Here is a 23,740-nt window from a genome sequence, read left to right on the forward strand (position 1 = left end):
TCGAAAAAGCACAAACAACCACGAGCACATATTTTAAGTTGTTGCACCTCTCCATGTGGATGAAATCTAGCTGCAAAACCTCGAATGGATACGTCGGAGGTGCAAAATGACCAGCTGGAGTTGGAGTTCCCTTACCAGGATTGTACATCAGACAAACCATACAATTCTTAACCAGGTTCTCTGCAAACTTAGGAATTCCAGCATTTTGCCATACTGGAGCCAACAGCTTAAAAATCCCTTTCACACTGATATGAGCCATTCCATGCACCATCGTATCCACTGGAAGCACATACGCATCGGATAACAACCATCGTAATTTTCTTATGCGCACTGCATTTCACGATCGCAACTTGCAACGGCAAAGTAAGTGACTCAAGAAGTTCATTCATCAACTGACCATGCTGAATCTTGGTTCCATGCGAAGTCAGGAACCCACGCTCTTTCCACAAATGTCCAAAACTATGAGCCACACCAAACGCATACTGGCTATCAGTGTACACAGTCACTCGTTTCCCTTTCGACAACACACACGCTCTTGTCAATGCAACCAACTCCACTGCTTGTGCTGAATTATGTGGGATACGTGCAGCTTCAACAATCGTATGCAAAGTCATAACAGCATATGCCGCAGTTGTATCACCATTCGGAAGCTTGAAGCACGAACCATCAACCCATAAGGTACCATCACACTCTGCAAGAGGAGTGTCCCTAAGGTCTATTCTACCTTTCGTTTCTTCCTCTGTCCTAAGGAAGCAATCATGCTATTCAATAACATCAGTCTCAACTAAAATCGGCAACAACGTAGCTGGATTCAACGTATTACATCTCTTTATGTGCACATGACTCCCTAAGAGTGTTAACTCGTAACCTGACAACCGAGCACTAGTTAAGTGCTCTGTCTTGGTCCTGTTCAACAAAGTATCCACTGCATGTGGAACCATCACAATCAATGTATTATCCATCACCAAACCAGCAGACTGTCAAATAGAGACAATCGCTGCCGCTGTAGCTCTCAGACAACTCGGCAACGCTCTAGCTACCGGATCCAAAGTCGACGAAAAATAAGCACATGGACGTTGTTTATCGCCAAACTGTTGTGTCAAAACTGACAATGCACATCCCTCTCTCTCGTGGACATAAAATGTAAAAGGCTTACTGTAGTCAGGAGTACCCAACACAGGAGCCGAACACAACGCATCACGCAATTCTGAAAAACTCTTCTGACATTCGTCAGTCCAAGGAATAGGATTTGGAGTATCCTTAACAGTAAGAGCTATTAAAGGTTTCGCAAGAAGCGAAAAATTAGGGATCCACTGTCTACAGTACGATGTGATACCCAGGAAAGCACGCACTTCTCTCTGTGTCGTTGGCACACTCATTTTCGCAATCGCTTGAATTCGTTCTGGGGTCAATCTTCTTCCCTCCTTCGATAAGAGGTGACCTAAGTAGGTCACTTCTTGTCGACAATATTGCAACTTCCAAAGAGACACCTTATGATGGAAATCAGACAAATGACGTAACAACGACAAAGTAGCTTCTTTACAAATCTCTTCATTGTCAGCAGCAACTAACAGATCGTCAACATACTGAATAAGGGCAGCACCATCAGGTAAGACAATCGAATCAAGCTGTGTTTTCAACGCCTGACTATAGATGGATGGACTCTCACAATAGCCTTGAGGAGCGCGCTTGAACCGGAAACTTCGGCCTCCTAAAGAGAAGCCAAAAATATCCCTACTCTCCTCGGCAATCGGGATACTGAAGAAAGCATTCTTCAAGTCAATCACCGAAAACCAGGTAGCAGAAGCCGGAATCTAAGTCAATAAAGCAGTGATATCTGGCACACAGGAAATTGCGGAACTACGATCTTATTCACCTCGCGAAGATCGATCACAAACCTATATACAGGCGGTTATGAAGAATCTGTACGTTTCAAAACAGGCGAAACCGGACTATTGCACACATTGCCTCTCGTTTCTTCAATCACACCTTTCTCAATCAGATCATAGATGATTGCTAAAAGTGCTCTCTCACCATCACTGGAAATCCGATATTGGGGAATACGTGGCAATCTAGCATTCGCTTTCAACGTTACAACATATGGTGGAATCTCCAAAAGACCCACATCATTAGGACCAGTAGCCCAAAGAGAATCAGGAAGAGAAGACAATTCAGCTGGAAGTCGATCTTTAGACAAATACAACGGAGAGACCACTCTCTTACCCAATGTAAGCTGTACTCCTAAAGGAGAGCAATGTAGCGTTGTATACAATCTTTTCAACAAGTCTAATCCCAACAAGTTCTCGCCACAACCTGTAGTCAGAATAAGGGGTGCTTTGAATTCACAAGGTCCAACAGAAAGAGACAAAGGACTAGAAATCGGATTACTAACTGGGGCGCCAGAAACACAGATTCTGTGTTTCTCAATAGGGGTAGTATCAGGAAATACTGCCTCTATTTGAGTGATTTTCTGTGCTAACCAGAAAGGAATTTGTTCCCGTTTTACGGGTGTTTTACCAAGACATGACTGTATGTTCTGTGGTGTAATTTTATTAGTGTTCCCCTGATGAGGGGTCAGCTGTGGTACATTAACAGCTGGCTGGACTGTTGCAGTCCGCATTACATATTGGACTAATTGCCTATGTATTTTTATTAGTGTTTTTAGCTGTACTAACAGCTCTTCCTTAGACATTTTTATAATGTCAGGATGTGGTGTGTAGCTGGCTAGAACCGGCCACGTTGCTCCTGGTCTACCTAGTGGACCGAGCCTGGTAATGTGATCATTATGTTTTAGGGCGCCATTAAACCAGAGCAGGTGCTCTTGAAATTTAAGTGGAATTTCAATCTCCTCGAAGGGAGCTTACTCTTCCGGAGGTTTCTCTATTTTGTAATAGTGAAACTCTTTTGTTCTAGCGTTTACCGCTGGAAAGTTTATCCATGAATAGAATACCTCTGTCTGCCGATACTCGTGAGCCTCTATCACGAAAATTACTGTACCACCTTGAGGTGTCAGTCCGTTCTCTATAAGTTTTAACGTTATAGATCTTCTTAAGTGGACCGGGATGATAATAGCATCCGGTACCATATCGTCGGAATCCTGCTGAGTCGCATTTACTGCGGCCCCAGTGGTTCCGTTTTCTCCTGGCATTGTAAAAATGCAAGGTTTGCAGAGTTGGTCTCCAAGGAGACAAAGATTAGGTGCACAATATTTTGGAACACTGTATCCTTCAACGTTGAATAAACCAGAGCTTTACATAGGAATCTCTTCCTACTAAGGTCGGGCGGATTTTAACCTTTCACCCACTCCAGACGTCTATTGGATTATTTACGGGAGAAAGGGGTCTGTGTGAAATATGCACAACTGAGTTACTCTAACGTCTTGCGTTAGTTTATCGCCTTACCAAATGTTGGGCGCCATGTAGTGTAGTTCCTAGTTTCCCACTAGGCCCTGCGCATTGGAATAACATAAACAGTAGTATCGACGTGGAAATGCGGATATTCCAGGCCTCCACTGACTATGCTAAACTTAATTGGGTGTGTTACCAACTAGCTCAGAGGTCACTGGAAACTTTCTTCTCTGCATGGGAAGTGATCAGCTTCCCTGGCACAGACAAGAAGGGATTCAGCTTTCCAACAACCGTGCAACATGACAACTTTGCTCCTCAGATCAAGAGTCAATCTCTAGGGTCGTGTGAAACAATAGACAGGTATTTCACTCAGTCAGTTTAGTGCAGTTTACTTTCACGAGATGTAGAGAATAGAGAGACGGGCGTTTGTAAATAAAGGGTTAACATTTATTGAACAGTCTTTCTTCTCGTACAAGAGAAATGTATTGCCACAATTGCAAGACTTGTTATGATAAAAAGTACGTACAGTAAGATAAGTATTGCGAAATAGAACTGTAAAAGCATTGATATGGTTTCTTAGCCATACAATGGTTTAAAAGTAATAAAACATATATACATTCATATATACATTAGGCTAACATACTCAACTGGTGCTTCTAACTAAGCCTACCCCAGTGTGCCTGACCTAAGCCTAACACGTGGAAGGGGAGTAAGTAAGTAGCTTTAAGTTAAGTTGGTTTTGCCAAGGTTTGCTTCAAGAATTCTCGTCTAAGGGTTTAGTCAACACCATACCTCTGAATAGAATGATGGAAGTCTGGTATTTCCTTCAGGGGGCACTCAATATCCCAGTCACCCGCGAGGGCAGACCGGAAACGCTGGAGCTGGATTTCTCTGCAGGAGAAAGGCAGCGGCTCTTCTTCAGCGCGTCGGGAGGAGGAGGCGGGGGACAGCGTCCGCGGCAGCTGGAATCTGCTGGGCTCTTCGTAGAGGGACGGCTGTTCAGCTCCTAAGCGTACTGCACCATCGTTCGTGCTTTAGCAGCGATAATGGTATCAGTAGCTTCACCACCAAGGGACAACAGCAGCAGCGTACTGCCTGCAGCAGCAATGGGATGCACAACAGGGTGCACGGCAGCTTACAACAGCACGACAGCTCTTTTTTCTCTCTCTTTGCTTAAGGCAACGTTGGTAATATTTATACCTGACAGGTGCCGGGTTTGACGCAAGTTTGCTGGACATAAGACGTCAATTAAAGATGTCACTAGGAAGTGATAGTTATCAGTTGCTCATTAGAGTTCCATTACTAATCAAAACACAGCAAGCGGGGATTTCCAGGTTTGCTGAGTTTTTATCTTGTTGAAGAACTCGGAGTGTTAATCTAGGAATATCAGATAGTGACTTCTGCTCTGTCATTGCACTAATTGGTTGCAAAGGAAGTGGCAGAGAACTATGCTGGAATGTGGCTCTGTTCGTGTGAGGCCAGAGATGACTTTTCTGAAAATCGCACTTGAACGGTTATGCCAATATAGGGAATAAATGGATTTATAGCCGAATAGGGGCATAAGGTCGCAGTATCGATCAGGAACCTAGATAAACACGCAATAGGACTAGAAATCGGATTACTAACTGGGGCGCCAGAAACACCTACTGAAACATTTGTCAAGCCAGACAAAGGTGCGCCAGGGAGTTTAGAGTGCATAATTGAACTATTCGCAGCACCAGTATCCAACAGAAAAGGCTCTGACACACCTGATGTAATCACATCAACATAAGGTCCACTCTGATCTACTGGATCTGAAACAACTCCCTCTCTTTGTCTATGGCTGTCCTAGCAATCATTACCATCCATATTCTCACCTTCAACATAATAGTCGTCCGCATAGCACTGAGCCGTCCTACCAGACGCACCATTCTGCTGATCAAAACTATTCATAGAATTCTGTGGAGGCAAGGAACGCGCATTCTGAGGAAACACACCACGTCCTCTACCTCTAGGAGCTTGCTGAACACCTCGACCTCTCACACCAGAAGCACCATTTGTGCGCTGTAACAGAACCGGACAACTACTCTTGAAATGACCCTCTTCTTTACAATACGCACACTGATTAGGGCCTACAAGAAAACGCGGCTGAGAAGACTCAAACCTTTGCAAGTTTCTCTGATACTGCTGAGGTTGCTGATAATCGCGCTGATTATTACGAGGCGGATACGCTTGCTGTAAAAGAACCTTTGTCTTTACCTCTTTAGTCTTCTTGTCGGTTCTATCTTTCTCGTCCTTATCCCTATTCTCGTAGTACTGTGCAGTAGCCAAAATCTGTGCTGACGACGAAACAGCCCAAGCACTCTCAGAATCCTTCAACTTAGTGCACAAATCTGGAAGCAAATTATGCACAAACTTATCAAAAAACAATCGTTGACCACCTTCCGTACTTATTCCTGGCCACTATGGTTGATAAACGTCTCTTCAAACTTAGTGAAGAAATTGGACACACTTTCGTCTTTCTTCTGCTTACATGCAGACAATTTGTCCCAGTTTACACGCATAGCAGGCATCAACGTCTTCATGTAATTAATAATCCTACCAGGGAGTTCTGCAACTAAAGGCTCAGGTTTAGCACCACTAACTTGTCGGCCATCTGCAGAACCAATATTAGCCCATGTATCACCTAATTCCTGCGCATGATCCGTATGACGAATCAGTCCCCATAAAGGCTGTGGAACTACATTCCCAAACAACATGTCTATGTCGGTTAAATTCATAACACATGAGTCTGCAGTCTGTGATAATTCCTTAGAGTACCCTGCAGGTTTTTACGTGGATCAGGCAAAGTCTGCTTAAGGGCAAAAACTTCAACTCGCTTCCATGGAACATGTACCCAAACACGCTGAAAATGTGGCAGAATAAGTGGATTACCGGCTACATCTCCCGCTCTCCAAACTGGGGGAACCTCTCTCATCGGATATTGACGCACTGTCCTCCTAACAGAAGAATCAGGATCAAACAACGGCTGAGAAGGAGACTCACTCCTAAATGACAACAATGTCGCAACTGCTCTTTCAATGTCGAGACCCACTATAGTTCCCTTCACAAACTCTACTGTACGCGGAACAACTCAGACGGAGTCTGTCCCAAATCACCATCTTCCCATTCTTCACGAAGGAAAGTACACATCTTCTCGAAAACATATCTCTGCTACGGTGCTTCCCATTGAAGGAAGACATCCATAACAGACTCTAAATTATATCTTAAAGAATGAGTCACCCATTTACACGCTAAATGATGCAATACTTCCCGCTCATCGGGACCAGGCATTTGGCTAGGAGAAGTTGACATAAGAACAGGAGACAAAGCAGACTGAGAGGAAACCAACGTAGGAACAATAGCAGACGAAGTAGCAAGTACAGGAGACAAAGTCGTAGGAGTTGGAGACGGAGCAGATAGCAAAGTCGGCGGCCCTGGAGAAGGCTGCACCAAAGGAATAGGAGCCAACTGAAGAGGAGCTGGCGGTTGTACAATAGCAGGAAGCAAAGCAACCGGAGGTTGCGCAACTAAAGGTTGCGGAGGTGCTGTTACACTCTGCACATAAGGGGGTGGCGAACTCAACAAATGTGACATCAAAGGATCTTTCTCAAGGTCCTTCGTTGCACCTTGCTGTTGAGGTGACAAAGCTGGATAACACTTATCAATCGCCATTTTACGTTGCCTGTGCAACTGCTCACTCGCGTGTTCTTCTTCGTTATCTTTAAACTGTATAGCAGCTTGCATTATCGAAATACCTTTCTCTCTTTTATTTCTTTTTGCTAACTTAATTTCTTTCTGTTTGGCTTCCTTTCGCCAGTGGCGGAAAGAGTCAAACATCGCCGGCCGGGCTTTTTTCTTGAAAAGTTTAACTTCTAAATTATCTAAAATCTCTGTGTCATAACTACCATATTGGGGCCACGTTAGGACACCATCCTTCCTAGTATATCTAATCCATACTTCATTATACGTGATAGGGCCCACGCCATGTTTTAAATAGAGCTCAAAGGTCGGAGTTCCAATCGGAGGCACCGGACACAAGTCCTCCAATCGAGAATCCCTATTACAACCACAACAAAATATCTTTCCAAGTCTGCTAAGACCAGGCATCTTCGCTCACTAGTCTAGCTTCAAACTTCAAGGGAATATTGAATACGATAGCCTCGTGAATACACGAGTCCCTCGGCTTTGGAGCTTGCAAGTCCCAAATCAAAGATCCCAAGGGGATATCCAAAACAAATTCAAGGACTGGGAGACGCGCCACTCATACTTAACTGAAATATCGATGACGTCGCCAGAAGACCCGTATATTGTCTCGCTCTACAAATCGTCAAAAGGCTCCAAGACAGGGCGACAGTCAGGGCAGCAGTCCTTCGTAGCCATCGGAAAGTGGGGAACCTCGCAGCAAAGACTTTCGGACCACAACGACATACAGGGGTCGATGAAGTGGCAGGCCTTCCTCCAGAATTTTCACACGAAGCTCCTCACGATCTTCAGGCTTGGACGGGTATCGCTGAAGTTGCCCCACGTGGGCGCCAACTGAAGAACCAGGTTTTAGAACCCAGCGGCGCCAGGGGCACGCCCAATGTCTTCGGGTTCACCTGTTGTAGAATACAGAGACACGGGATACTTCTCGGTGACGTCAAAGACCAAATTTATTGGCTGCAACCAGGAACAGAGGTCTTCGAAGCACAACACGGGTGGTTTGTCAGAGACTGTACAATTGTAGTATTGCAAGACATCGTCTTTTATGCCAAAAATCACATTCCTGACTAGCATCAATTATTTACGAACTGTACAATCACACAGGGACATTTCAAAAGATATCGCATAACGACAAGCCCACTTTCAGTTGTCCAGCCCACCATAAATGACCAGGCAAAATCCAACATTCTTGCTCGGACAGGCCGGACAAAACCCATAATAAAAGGACCTAAACCTAAACCATAAAAGAAGGAACAGAAATAGATGAGAAACAAGATAGAAGGGTGTGTGCATGTACCATAAACTCAGCAATGTCTGCTCTTTGATCTCTATTTGACCAGCTGCCTAACAAGGAACTGGCTCAACAAGGTCAGCTTCGGGCAATGGAGTCAGTTCGTTCAGGTCACACAGAAGTCAGCTAAAGGTGTACGTGTCCCAAAGACTCGTTCGGCCGTAGTCATCGACCTAAGTGAGGGCAACCACAAAATGGCTGCCGCACACAAAATGGAACCCGGAGGTTCGAAAGAAATCCCTGAATATGCAGTGAATCCATCAATCAAACATGACAAAAACACTCGTACATACCGCACTCGTTATTTGCGGTCCGCTGATACCAAAATCGTCTTGATACGACGACCTTTATTGAACGGGTTCAGAATCACGGAACCTCAGTTGAAGAATCATATCTCTAGTTCCTTACATCTGGTTTGTGATTTTTGGTGTCTATTTACTCATTAAAATGTTCTCAATTTTTATAAATTGGAGTGGGAGTTTTATTGAATTGTGTTTTTTTGCTTTTTAACTGTTTTGGTACTGGTAAATGTCTCTTAAGGTAAGCCTGTCTGGCATGTGCTGCATTACAAGGACTCAGCTCAATCATAAATTATTGTGACCTAACTGGACCTAGTAAGGAATAGTACAATTATTACTTGATGAAGACTACCACTTCAACTTATAATCCACTGTCTAACAGAAACCTTAGACGAGGAGCCAACAGTCTTTGGTCATATATCAATCTATTCTAATGCCATTAGTGGGTGAAACTATCAGGTCAAATGGACATAATAGAAGGCTTCCAGGATTACTGGGGTTCAGTGACAGAACTGATGAGGTTGTACCAAAAGGTTCCTATCTGAAATTGATAACAATACATTCTCCCTTATGCAATTTTGGCAAGGAGCCTATTCAAGCCAATATACGCACAATTTAAATCTCATTATAATTTGCAGTATTAAAATCCAGATGATTGGTCAGCTATTTTATTCTTCAATTGGATAGTGGCTTCAACTGCATTAGGAAACAATGGTGGTCCATTAACCAATATTAATATTGAAACATGTGGGCTAGCTTTCGAGGGCAGATTCATAACTGACTGTACATTAGATAGAAGTGAAGATAATGAGCCCTACTAAATACCAATATCCTGAGACTCACACATTGCAGTTTGGGAAGAAAACTAAATGATCTTAAATGCAATGCCTAATTTTATGTGGCCAAAGCTTCAGTGGGAGCATTGGAGTGTACCAGCAGGGGGAGCAAAGCCTTGAGGATAGCTCTTGTGGGATTTCCTAAAAACAGAAGAGGACTGGTAACTGTTCTTGTGCTTTTTGGCAGTCCCTGATACATTCAGGAAAGAAATATTGATACTATGTGTTTTGTTGAGTCCCTTACTGCTCCCACTCGTACCACAATGGATTTGAGCTGTGGTAGAGACCGAAATAGGTGATGTGAAGCTAAGGTTTTTCTTTAGGGAGACGTCTCTCATTAAGTTTAATCTCTTTAGAAATAACTCCCAAAGCATGTGCAAATAAAGAATCAATGGTAGAGCCCTTTGACTCCGGGTTAGATTTCCCTCATATTTTACCTATCTTTTAGGAGAATGCAAAAGAGGGTTGAGCCAGCCCAGCCACTTCCAGCCGCTGACAGGTACAAATGACAGCGAACTTGGCGCCTTGGGAAACACTGTTGCACTGCGGATCTCCTCCTCCTGCCAAATGTTAGAGCAATAAGGGGCTTGAAGTACTGGCCCAAACACAAATAACTGTAGTATATTCCATGCAGTGGGAAAAGCTGTTACACTATAAGTACTTCACCCCACCTACTCATGCCTTCTACTACTGCCATCAAACATTGGAGCAGTAGGGGTCCTGCAAACGTGCCCATAACAAAGTCCCAAATAACAGAAGTCTGTCCCGCGCAGTGGAAACACTGCTGCGCGCTCTAAGTGCTGTGCCCCCCCCTCCCCCTGCCCCCCCCCCCACCGCCTCCTCTTGATGTCTGCCTGCTAAATGTTGGAGCTGTATGGGGCTTTGAGTCCTGCCCCAAACAAAGTCACGCCACAAATAACTGAAGCTTGTGTCTTTCCAGAGAAGGACGTAGAAGGGTACAACTCAATTTTCAGCAGTAGTGATTTTGGGTAGGGATTTTATTTGCAATGAAAAATATTTCCCACTTGAGAAAATATGAATTGTTCATTATGCGGTACTCAATCCCACTGACTTGGACTTTCTTTGTGAATCCCATATTCGACTCAAAAGTAGAAGTAAACCTACAGGAGACAGAAAGCTTTGCTCTTAGGGCCTTCTAAAATCAAACCAAGATCACGCTGATAATAAAGCACAAGCACGCGGGACAATTCTCAGAGAATGAATAAACAGGTTCATACATGTCCTAGTTGAAATCAAACTGGCATATTTTCACGCATTCAAAACATGTCTGTACTTTCATGAAGACCTACAGAAAGCAACCGTATGACGTTATCATTTCAAAGCTGTGTTGCTCAAAGGTATGGAATCCCAAGAATCAAATAGCACCGGCAACTCAAAGGATTTTATTATGCTTAGTAAGAACAAAAGTGTTGTTAAGAACTGTGCATTGATTAATGTATTCTACAATATTAAGTATATGTAGCCTGTAATTCTTGCCCATGAAACCTGGAACCTACAGCGGTGGACTAGATCCTCCATGGGTTAGCACGTGCATTTTTAAAGGTTTCACATTAAGTGAGCACTGGAAATAATATTTAGGACACGGTTTCTGAAACACAGTTTTGAGCTTAGTGTTGTCTTAAATAGTGGAAGAGCCAGAGCAGTGCTATTTTACCACCTTAGACAGTGTTAAATGGCTTCCAGTCTCAAGACCCTTAAAGCGTTTGGTGACATGTCTAAAGTAAACAACAGAATATTACAGAATAACATTCAAACAGCAACAAAATACAATAATCTTAACAGGACAAAACATAACAGTTAAAGAAAAACGCAACCACAGTACAGCACGACTGCAATGCTTTGCAGTAATGCATTGTAAAAAGTCGCCACACAAAAAAAAATACAAACATATCACCACCACAGAAAAATTCCACTCAACAAATATGCATAAGCATCTTTGGCTCACATTACCACCTTCAGAAACCTGCTTTCCAAATAAGGTGTAAAATTGTTTGCACCAAGAATGATCCTAAATATGCCTGCTGGCTCACCATCACTGCCTCTGCTAAAATCTCTGCACTGGTTGCTGGTAAAAAAAACGCTCCATCTTTAAAATCTGTTGCTTGTCCTTTAATGCTCTAAACGGCCGAGGTCCGAAATATCTACAAAAGAAATTAACAAGATATGCCCCAGGTCGTCTGCTGAGATCGGGCACGGCGAGATTGCTACAAATTCCCCGCATCCGTCTCAAGCAAACGGGCGGTATGGCTTTCTCCTACCTTGCCCCTAAGTATTGGAAAAGTCTCCCCAAATACCTTAGGGAAATCCCATTTGTAATGTTATATGCAGTCTAGTAGTTGGGATGGGAGCAGTTTTGGGGTTGAGGGAAGAGGAGGGGCAACGACAGGAAAGGGGCAGTTAGAGTAGGGACAGGGTCAAGACGAGAAGCAGAAATAAAGCTCTTCTATATATATATACTTTGTCAGTCATTATTGCTGCCACAACATGACAACTGGCGACGAGGGTGGGATGCAATCAACCTGCCAGTCCTGCTGAAGAACAGGAACAAGAACTGCCCTGTCCCAGGCACCAGCAAGACGGGATCGCTGTCGCTACTTCTGTGCCTTGAAGTCGCCGCCGCCTACAGTCCGAGGCCGGCGGTGGAGGAGTTGTCCCACGACCAGGAGATCGTGTGGAATCACTTTGGAGCAGCGGAAAGTAAAGATCTGCCCCTCCGGTGTCCGACACGATTTTTGCGCCAAAATCGGGAGTGCGTCCCGAAGACTGTGTCCAGAAGGAAGGAACTGGGAGCCCACCCCAGCCTTCCTGAAGTGACCTGCCCGAGTGAGGAGCGCAGCGGGAAGCAAGTGACAGCTGCGGAGGCGCCAGGATAAAGCGCCAGATTCGCCGGCATCAGGTCTCACCCCCGATGCGTGAGGAACGGCACGCGGCAAGCGCGAGACGCTGGAGCTCGCCCCTGGCCTACCTGAATGGTGGAAAGTGGCCTAGAAGTGGAAACGAAGCTGCCACATCCTTGCTGCTGGAAGAAGAGACCCTCGGTGAGTGCCCAAGAGACTGAGTGTGATCGATGCTGTTTAGAAACCCAAGCCTCGTGGGTGACTGGGGCGGCCATCTTGAAGTCAGGCGATTGCAAAGGACATCCCTTTGAAGTGAATGGGCGTCCATTTTGGAGTAAGGCACCCCCAGAATAAGACAAAAACAAGCATTGAAAAAACAAAAACAAGCATGGAAAAGACAAAAACAAGCATTGGCAAGTGCAAAAGCAAAACAAGCATTGAAAAGACAAAAACAAGCATTGGCAAGTGCAAGTGCAAAAGCAAAACAAGCACTGAAAAGACAAAGACAAGCATTGGCAAGTGCAAGTGAAAAAGCAAAACAAGCAGTGAAAAGACAAAACAAACATTGAAAGGCGAAAACAAGCTTTGAACATTACAAGAACACACTCTAGTCAAAATAAAGGTGCGACTTTGACACGCCAATTCAGCCATGGCACCGTCACCCATCAGGAATGGAGGTGATGCAGCAGCGGCCACGACTACCCCGGTCGTACCCATCGTCTCATATATACGTCCCCGGAACCACTGACTTTGGTGGCGGGTGGAAGCATGGGCCCCCGGTGGCAAGAATGGCTAGAGGACTTTGAAGACTATATAGAGGGGTTGAAAGTTACAGGAGACAGAGACAAGCTAATTGCACTCCGCAATTTAGTCGGCAAAGAGATCGGGAAGGTCATCAAAGAACTACCGACGGACGACAAAGGGACCTATGATAAGGTGCAAGATGCGCTTAACAGAAAGTTTGTGCATAAAAGAAATGTGGACTATGAAAGGTACGTGTTTCAGCAAGTGAGTCAGGATAAAGACGAAATGATGAGCACGTTCATCGCACGTCTGCGCCGCCTGTCACAGTACTGCAACTTTGACTCCTTCTCAACAGAATATGCCATCCGACTGAGAGTCATTGAGGGCTGTCATTCCGAGACCCTTCGCAGGCACCTATTACGGAAGAGTCATAATCTCGACGAGATTGAGGAGATGACAAGAGTATATGACCAGGCGGAAGAACACGCCAAGAACATGGAGACAGGCCGGGGCGATTGGAAGGAACAGGCATACTGGACGCAAAGCTCCAGCAGTCAGAGAATATCAGGTGACCACCAGAGAAGGTCTCGTCCAGCGTCCCGACGTGGTCATAAAAGTCACCAACGACACAAATCCAGAAGAAGAGAAAGGAAAACGGACTACAACAAAAAGCCTGAACGTCCACAGAAATGTTATAGATGTGGGTATGATTTCCCACACACAGACTCCTGTCCCGCGATGGGCCCACAGTGTCGAAAATGCGGGCGCATTAATCATTTTGAAGTAATGTGCGGAGTCTTCAACAAGGAAATAAGGAGTGAGACAACCAGATCCCGACCGGAAGGAAAGCGACACTACGCGAAAGCCGTGCAAGACCGAACACCGTCGTCGTCCGGGTCATCACACTCCAGCAAAGAATCACACAGATCCCAGTGGACCAGAAGGTCATCGTCGAGGGAGTCGAGGTCAAACTCGAGAGAAACGACTTACACAGATGAATACATATGCATGGTAGCCGACCCAGACCAACTAAAGAAATACCCTCTGTTAGACATTAAGGTGGGGACTCATGCCACCAAATTTGTACTTGACAGTGGGGCATCACTAAACTACATGCCCGTGACTGAATACAGGAAGATGAAGCCGCCGCCGGCCTTGAGCCCCGCATATGTCAGGGTGTTCACTTGGATGGCGAGAAAACCACTCCCCTGTCTGGGCAAGTTTGCAACAACACTCAAACATGAATCCACGGCAGTACCGTCATACATTCATGTCATTGAAGGACCAGAGGCTGACTGCCTCCTCAGCCTGCCTACAGCAGAGAGACTCAGACTAGTAGAAATACTATATCGAGTGCATGATAACCCAGACATTGTCCGAAAATTCCCAAAACTGTTCAGCGGGCTTGGCAAGATGAATATGTGTCTAATTCGATTACACATAAATGATCAGGTGTGCCCCATTGCTCAATACCCAAGGAGAGTACCTTTCCACCTTCAGCAAGCAGTGGAGGACGAGATTCAGGAACTGCTCCAGGCAGGCATCATTGAGAAGACGGATGGCCCTACACCATGGGTATCACCAGTCGTGATCGTTCCCAAGAAAGGCACCCCTGAGAAAGTAAGGCTATGCATGGACATGAGGCTTCCCAACACAGCCATAGAACGAGAAAGACATCCAGGGCCACACCTGAGCGACATGATAGCGGCACTAAATGGGGCCCGAGTATTCTCGAAACTAGACCTCAACAAGGGTTACCATCAGCTCGAGTTGCACGAGAAATCAAGATACATCACAACGTTTGCAACACACCTGGGCCTCTTCCGCTACAAAAGACTAAACTTCGGAATTTCCTCAGCAGCCAAGATATTCCAGGAGGTCATACGCCAAACCATCAGGCACATCCCGAACTCACTAAATTATAGTGATGACATACTGGTTTATGGTAAGCATGGACGGAAAATCCGTTCCGCTCGCGGATTTTGCGGATTTTCGGTAAATTCGCAATCCGCGAGATTCGCGAATTTCCCGCAAAATCCGCAAATCCGCGAGCAGCGGATTTTATGGCTTGTTCGCACTGTTCGCGTGAGTTCGCGGCTTCCCAGTTCAACTTCGCGCCCCGCAAATAAGCGCTAAATTGCAGAAATACGATTTTAGCAAAACTGAAACTACTTACCAGGTTCAAAAGTTCAAGCTCATCATTAGTAGCCATTTCTTGTAGTGCTTCCTGAGGGGCCCCTCCAGAGTTCAGTTGCCTACTTGCAACTATTATGTGACCCTGCTCTGACCCTCAGAATAGTTACACAAGGTCCTGAATTACAGCTAAGGCAGACAAGCAGGAGCCAGGCTGGAAGTTCAAATCCAGTGACACATTAATCAGCCCCTAATTCATTATTGTCAGTTGGGGCAGGGCAGGTGTTGTAACTAATTTTGCAACAATGAAAGCACTTAGCAAGTGCAAAAGATCACTAATCAGGAAGCACTAAGGAAGCAGGTGCCAGCTAAAAAAATATTCTGTGACACATTAATCAGCCCCAAATTAATTCAGGTCACTTGAGGCAGGGAAGGTGTGCTTTGCTTTGCCGAAAATAATGTACACTGGACAACCAGAGGGTGCGGTGATGAAACAGAGGGTGGCATGGGTGGGCCAGAGGGTGGCATGAGTAGTCAGAGAGTGGCAGTGGTGACAGAGAGTGGCAGTGATGAAGTGATGAAGAAGAGTGTCCCAAACAGGCTGGACACGTAGAAACAACAAGTTCGCAAAACTTGCGACCAGACAGGTAAGTTCGCGTTTTGCGAAATTGTACAAAACCCTCGCAAACTGGCAGAAACCCGCGCGAACACAAAAAAAAAATCCGCAAATTCGCGAGAATTCGCGGATTTTGCGGATTGCGAGTTCGCAAATCCGCAAAATTCGCGAACGCGAGATTCGCAAAATTCGCCCATGCTTAGTTTATGGCTCTAACACCCAAGAACATGACCAAGCCCTAGATCAAGTGTGCCATGCTCTCCTGGAGGCGAACTTAACGTTGAACAAAGACAAGTGTGAATTTCACCAGTCCACTCTCAAGTTCTTTGGTCATGTATTTTCAGGGGCAGGAATGAAGCCCGACCCTGAGAAAGTCACCGCTCTTAATACCACCAAAAGTCCTCAAGATGTCAGCGACATTCGATCATTTTTAGGAATGGCCAGCTACTGCTCCAGGTACATCAAGGACTACGCAACCACTAGCCATCCACTTCGTGCCCCCACGAAACAAGGACAACCATTCAAGTGGAGCCCTCAGTGTGAGAGAGCCTTCAAAGAGATCAAACAGGCAGTAGAATCAGCGGACAATTTGGCCTATTTCAACACCAAGCGGAAAACAGAAATAACAGTAGATGCAAGTCCCGTGGGTCTGGGAGCCATTCTAGCCCAATATGATGCTGACACGGAACCGCGCCACATTGTGGCTTATGCCAGCCGCAGCCTGTCTGACACCGAAAAGCCCTACTCCCAGCCCGAGAAGAAAAGCCTGGCGGTAGTGTGGGCCTGTGAACATTTTCATGTGTTTATCTTCGGCAAGCACTTCAACATGATCACCGACCACCAGGCCCTGGTCACCATTTTTGGCAACCCCAAAGCCAAGATGCCGCCCCGCATTGAAAGATGGGGTTTGAGACTGCAAGAGTACACGTTCACCATCATTCACAAACCCGGGAAGGGTGAGAATCCAGCGGACTATATGTCCAGACACCCGCAGGCATCTCATGAGTCACGTCCCTCAATAGCTGAGGAGTATATCCACTTTGTGGTAGACGTAGCCCGACCACCGGCAGTCCCAATAGACGCCATCAAAGATGCGACGGTGCAAGACAATATCCTGCAAAAGGTAATGCGCCGGTTGCGCACGCACCGTTGGAGACATGAGAGTGGGGACGAAGCAAGCGATCCTCAAATACGCCAAGAAATGCAAGCCTTCCGACACGTCAGTGATGAGTTGTCAACCACCTCAGAGGGGCTCCTACTGAGGGACCATCGGATCGTAATTCCGAGACAGCTACGGCAAGGGGTAATCAACCTCGCACATGAGGGCCACCGTGGAGTAGTTGCCACCAAGAGAGCTTTGAGAGAGAGTGTATGGTTCCCGCAACTCGATCAAATGGTTGAGCTCACCTTGAAAGACTGTCCTCAATGTCAGCTGGTAAGATCCGGAGAACCTCCAGCTCCTCTCCAAATGACTCCATTACCAGACGGAGTATGGCAGGAACTGGCCATGGACTTCTGTGGACCCCTCCAATCAGGCCGGTATGTGGTAGCCTTCATCGATGAGTATTCAAGATTCCCGATAGCTCGGTTTGTACCCTCCACAAATGCGTCCAGCACAATTGCCGTGCTGGATGAGGTGTTTGCTGCGTGGGGTGTCCCCAAAGAACTCAAAACAGACAATGGTCCGCCGTTCAGCAGTCATGATTTCCATGAATTTGCGAAGCATCTAAACTTTCGACACCGAAAGGGTATGCGTTGTGGCCGCAGGCCAACGGCACCATTGAAAGATTCATGGCTACACTCAAGAAAACTTTCCAGCAGGCCACGCTCGAGAAAAAGGACTTGCAGACCACTCTAAATGAAGTGCTAAGAGCATACAGGACCACCCCACATGCCACCACTGGGAAGTGTCCTGCCACCCTCATGCTCGGGCGACCTATCAGGACAAGGATCCCGACATGGGAAGGAGCTCTAGCACCGGTGTCCCCGACTCGCACCCATCAAGAGACCGCGAGAACTGATCAAGCGGAGAAAAGCAGGATGAAGACATATGCAGACGCAAAACGGCGCGCAAAGTCTCCCTCTCTCCAGACCGGGGATTGGGTACTAGTGAAACAGGAGCAGACCAAGAAGACAGACTGTCGATTCAAGAATGAGCCCCTGTCTATCACTCAGCAGAAAGGTACCATGATCACTGCCGAGTCCAGGCAAAGAAGGATTACTCGAAACGTGTCTCATTTTCAGAAGTGCACACCAGGCTTGAAAGAAGCACTTGAAAAGGACACGGCACCACGTGCTGGTAGCGGACTAAGTCAATCCAGTTCCATTCCGAGATGTGAAGGGCCACCGGAGAGTGCGCCTATGGACTCTGGACCATGTCTCAGACCAATACGAGACATACTCAAGCCAAAAAGACTAATTGAGGAAATGGACTAGGAATAATTCCAATTTCGTTGTTTCTTTGTTAACAAGGGGGGAGATGTAATGTTGTATGCAGTCTAGTAGTTGGGATGGGAGGAGTTTCGGGGTTGAGGGAAGAGGAGGGGCAACGACAGGAAAGGGGCAGTTAGAGTAGGGACAGGGTCAAGACAAGAAGCATAAATAAAGCTCTTCTATATATATATACTTTGTCAGTCGTTATTGCTGCCACAACATGACACCATTGTATGCTTAATTTAGGAAGCACCTAAAAGCCTTTTTGTATTAAACTGCAACCCAGCTCAGCTGACGTGTCAGCGATGTGCCACTCTAGGCAGCGCCGAGATGCCCCAGGGTGATTCGAGCGCTATATAAGAGTGAATAACATAACATAACAACCAAGCACTGCTTTATCTTACCATCAAGAATATGAAATAACAGCCCAAAAAATTATTTGTGATCCTGATACTGTTTCACAACACTAGTGTTTAACACGTGTTCCTTCTTTAGTAAACAAGAACACCAGACAGTAGTTAAATGGATTAAGCAGAGGAAACGTAAGGATGTTTATGCTTATATTGAGTATTTTTTTTTCAATTCGGAAATAATTTCAGTTGGCACTTTATCGGATCAATCTTTCATAATGTATGGTTACAAACAAATGTATAAAATAATGTTTGCTTAATACACATTCGGGCATCTGATTTTCAAGTTAAACGGGTGACTAAAATGTTTGTTAAGTTAGATCTAGAGTTTTCACTCTGAAAGACACTGGTGTTAGGTTTAAAGAGCATCATTTTACGTGAGTTATTAGCTTGGATAAACTCAGCCGGAAGAAGTGGAAGACAGAAGAAGTTAATTCTCGGCTATTATCACCAAACAAAACAGCGGAGTCGAATTGTCTCTATAATCCCAAAAGTCAAAAATTTTATTTTGTTTCGGTACTCTTTTGAGGAACACAAAATTGATTAAAATATACATTTAGTTTTTCATACAAATTAATACATTTTCAATGAAATTTTCAAAAACTTAAAAATTCTATAGCAAACATATTCGTTAGGTGGCTTTATACATAAAGATATAAAATCTTTTGCATTGACAATCCTACAGGACCGATAGATGGGCTCAAGACATGTTAACCTTGCATTTACAACTTTGTAGTTTGGGCATATAAAAAGCAGGTGCTCAAGATTCCGTTTGCCCCCCTGACAAAGGTTACATAGCGAGGGACTGTCTTGTCTCCAGGAAGAGGTAAAGGTTAATACGGGAAGTATACCCAAACGCAACATCATGATTGTACGCCTTGCACCGTGTGTAAGAGTATATTCCAAATATGGCTGTTTTTGCTTATATTCCTGGGAGTCAGCATAAGTCTTGTACACAGATAGTTTAGTACAATGTAAATGATCAAGCTCATAACTCAATTTGGGGGTAAAGTTTTTTAGGAAGAGTTTGAGTTGTGCAGGTGTCCATGATGACAAAATTTCTAAGCTGACTTTTGCTAACTGAAAAGCCTCTCTCATATTTTTGGAAAAGATAAGATGGGTGGAATCTTTATTGAATGTCTCGATTTTTAACAGATATCGTAGAGTACCTTCTTTTGAATGGAGAAGGTTATAGGCCCACCTGATGATACTTGCTACGGCTGTGGCATATGCTCTTGTGATAGTACATTCCAGTCTTAGCGCCTGTACTGGTGTAGAAGTAGAAACTTTCAGTAGTTTTTTTAGTATTTTGCCTTCGTTTAAGTCCATATAACTCCATTGTTTTAAGGGAATATATTCCGAGGCATATGACAGAACCGGGGGAATTTTAGCTCTGTAGACTTTTATTAATGCAGAAAAATGCCTATTTCCAGTGGCCGTGTACAGGCGTGACATGGCCCCAGCATGTAAATCACTTTTCCTTTTTAAATGGTTAATTTGTTTAATGTTACTCATATTATGTGAGAAAATTCTACCAAGATAGGTATATTCCTTTGTCTGCTCTAGCCTCTCTCCTCCCAGCTTCCATTGGTACCTCACACCTTTTTTCTTTTTTGAAAATGCAACCACTTTAGTTTTGTTTATATTCGGGATTAAAAAAATTTCCTTAGAGTAGTTGTATAAAATATCTAAAAGACTTTGAAGTCCAAAAGGCGTTAGGTCGAACATAACTATATCGTCCGCATACAGCAGGGCATGAATGCGGTGAGTGGCGATCTTCGGAGGTGTACATAACCCTTGTTGTAAATGGGATGGTAAGTCACTTAAGTACAGAGAGAATAAAATCGGAGCCAAGAGACACCCTTGTTTTAAGCCGTTAGATGTCCGTATTATCTTTGACAAGCCCTTATCTCTCCCCATTTGAACTCGGCACCAGGTGTTACTATGTAGGTTCACTATTAGTTGTAGTAGTGGTTCCAGGATACCCATCTTTCTTAGTTTTGTCCACAGGGTCGGTCTATCCACTCGGTCAAAGGCGGTAGAGTAATCAATGAACGCTGCATATATTGATTGTGATTTTCCTGTTACATATTTATCTAGGATTGTTTGAAAGGTTGCTATATTGTCTGTGACTGAATGATTCGGTCGGAATCCAGCCTGAAACATGGGAATTAGACCCAGCGTAAATGCCCAAGATTTCAACCTGTCCAATATTTCTGCAGCAAAAATCTTCCCGGCAGCATCCATAAGAGCTATTTGTCTGTAGTTTCCTGCTATACTTCTTTTTCCTTTTTTATATATCGGGATTATTATGCTTCCTTTCCAGGAGTTTGGTATTTTCCCAGAATCAAATATATAATTGAATAGTGGCGAGAGCATCAGGCCCCACGCTTTATGGTCAGCTTGGTAGAATAGGAATCTGATCAGGGCCGGATGCACCCATACTTCTTGCCTTTCTGATATTCGTGGCAATAGACAGTGCCGAAGTCTTGGTGAGTTTAGTATCTTTGATTTCCATATCTCGTTCAACAGCCTCTCTCACCGTAGTATTCAGATTGGGTTTGTATAAGTCACTTAGGTAGATGCCCCAGTCTTCCTCTGAAACAGGAGTTGCTTCTAACTTCTTTTTGGTTCCAGTCATTTTCGCAATCAAAGACCAATATTTGCGTTGTTTACATTGCTTGACTGCTAGTTGGATGTCAATCCAGTTAGAGTCCTGCTTCAATTTTTCCTGTTTAGTTTTTTCTCTTCGTATTTGGTTCTTTAATCTGTTAATTTCCGCTTTATTTACTGACGAGAAACTCAAATACTGGGCTCGAATCAGCCTATTAAGTTTTTTTACAGTTGGTTGATTCCAGTTTTTATTCCTACTGGCGCATTTACTTTTTATTGGTCTATCCTGTTTTAATTTACTTTGTAAAGCATGCTTAAGTTTGTAAATTATATATTCGAAGTTCATTATGGGGTCGTCTGAGTAAATAGTAGTCAACAATTGAGTTTGAGAAATTAGAATATTCAAATAGTCCAAATTTTCTGCACCCCAATAAATCCGACGCTGGACTATATTTACTTCCATATTAGGTTTATAGAATATTGGCTTGTTCTGAAAAGTAGTCTGTGCCGACCAGAGGGTTGTTAAATGTAAGAGTGCATGATCACTTTCCTCATTAAATTTAATTGAGAGTTGAGTGATTTGTTCCTTTTCTTCAGTCCCACATATGAAATAATCAAGAATAGAGGGAGTTCCATTTCCCTGCCTAGTATATGATGCCGGTTTATCTCCATTGGTATTACCGTTTAGTATTGTCCCGTTTATACTAGGAAGGAATGATAGTAATGAGCTTCCTCTCTTATCTGATTTAGCTCCTTTTGGAAGTTGCGGGAGTGATATTTCCAAAGATTCCTCTTTAAATAGTAGAGCCCATTTCTTAATTTCACTGTTTGAGATTTTAGCGTTTAAGTCACCCATTATGATATATGGCATGTGAAGTTGATCATCAAGGATGTGAGTAATGATCTCCAATAAGTGGTCAAATAATGAGTCATATTTTTTACTGGGCGGAGCATAGATGTTAAAAAGTAGTATTTTTTTATGAGTAGCTGATGATTGTGTTTTGAATGACACCTTAATACATTGCAGGTTATCTGAGTATGTGTCAATTATTTCTTGTGACCAAGAATATTCTTCATTCAACAAGATTGCCAAACCTCCCTTCGCATGACCCCTTTTGGAATTTTTTGCAGGAGTTTCGTAGACATAATATCCTTTTTGCGTAAAGGGAGCGGTTGACCATGTTTCCTGTAGAGCAAGAATATCTGGAAGGTCTTTAGTTGCATCTTTCATTTTTATGGCAGTTTTCCCGGCCAGATTCCATGTCAATAGCGTCAAGCCTTTGCTAAACCAGATGTTGTTGAGGTTTATCCATTTTTTTGCTGTTTAGAGCTTCTGATAGCCATGCCCAAGATTTTACAGAATTCTCTGTATTACTTAGTCCTGTGTCCCGGGACCATACTGACCTTTCACCATGCGTTACTTGTATTTTTAGTGTGTCTTTTCTCATAGTGTTTGATACAGAGTCTCCCCATTTTGAACTGAAATTATCATTTCATCTGTGAGATTGTCTAATTGCAACGTTATTTTGTAAATTTGTTTTGAGTTCTGATATTGAGATTACATCATAGCCATTCTTGTGTAGAATTTCCTTCTCTCTTATAATTATTCCAGGAAGAACTGGGGAAAAGAATGACACTTGTACTAATTTGTCATTTTCTTTTTTCGGAAAGAGTACTAGGTCAATTTCTTTACTTGTAAGAGAGTTCAAGGATGGTATTTCTTGTAAGAGATTAATTATTCTACCACGGTTGAACGGCATATTGTCTGTGGGAAAGAGTTCTTCAATTATTATGTGTTTTGATGGAGTTCCATCCCACTGCTGTAATTTATTGTCTTGTAGTTCTTTTGTAACCATGGTCTTTTGCCCTGTTGTTCTTTTTACTGTGGTCGGACAGTATTCTTCTGCTTTTGGGTTCAAAGATTTCACCAGCGGTGTTATTTGAATTGCTGGAGAGTTCACAAAGTTTGAGAAAGTATGTTTTTGAAATGTAAGCTTGTTCCCTTTTTTCTTCTGAATTCTTCTCAGAGGCTTTCTTCTCTTTTTCTTTCCCCTTGCTTCTTCCTGGTCTTTATTATTTTTGGTCTTTCCCGTTTGATTTGGTTCCTGTCCAGCGATATCTCTTATTGAGTCTACTTTATTGTCTTGAGCTATCGGACCTGGATCAGTGTCGATTACTTTATTTGAAAAAATGGGATAGTGCTTAATGTTATTTTCGGTGATATTTTCTAGATCTTCACTGAACAGTTTCTTGAGAGAGTAGGTAATGGGAGATTTTTTCTTTTTTCTTAATTCCTTAGTTTTAATCTCAATTATTATCACGTCAGACGTTTGTGAACTTGCTTCTTGTTTTTTTGGAGACCTAGTTCCTTTTTTTGGGCCATCTTCGGATTGTGACATTTTGACTGTTACATGTTTTTTTGATGTAACATTAGTAA

The sequence above is a fragment of the Lissotriton vulgaris genome, chromosome 3_1, assembly GCF_964263255.1.
Source record: "Lissotriton vulgaris chromosome 3_1, aLisVul1.2, whole genome shotgun sequence".
Taxonomy (NCBI): domain Eukaryota; kingdom Metazoa; phylum Chordata; class Amphibia; order Caudata; family Salamandridae; genus Lissotriton; species Lissotriton vulgaris.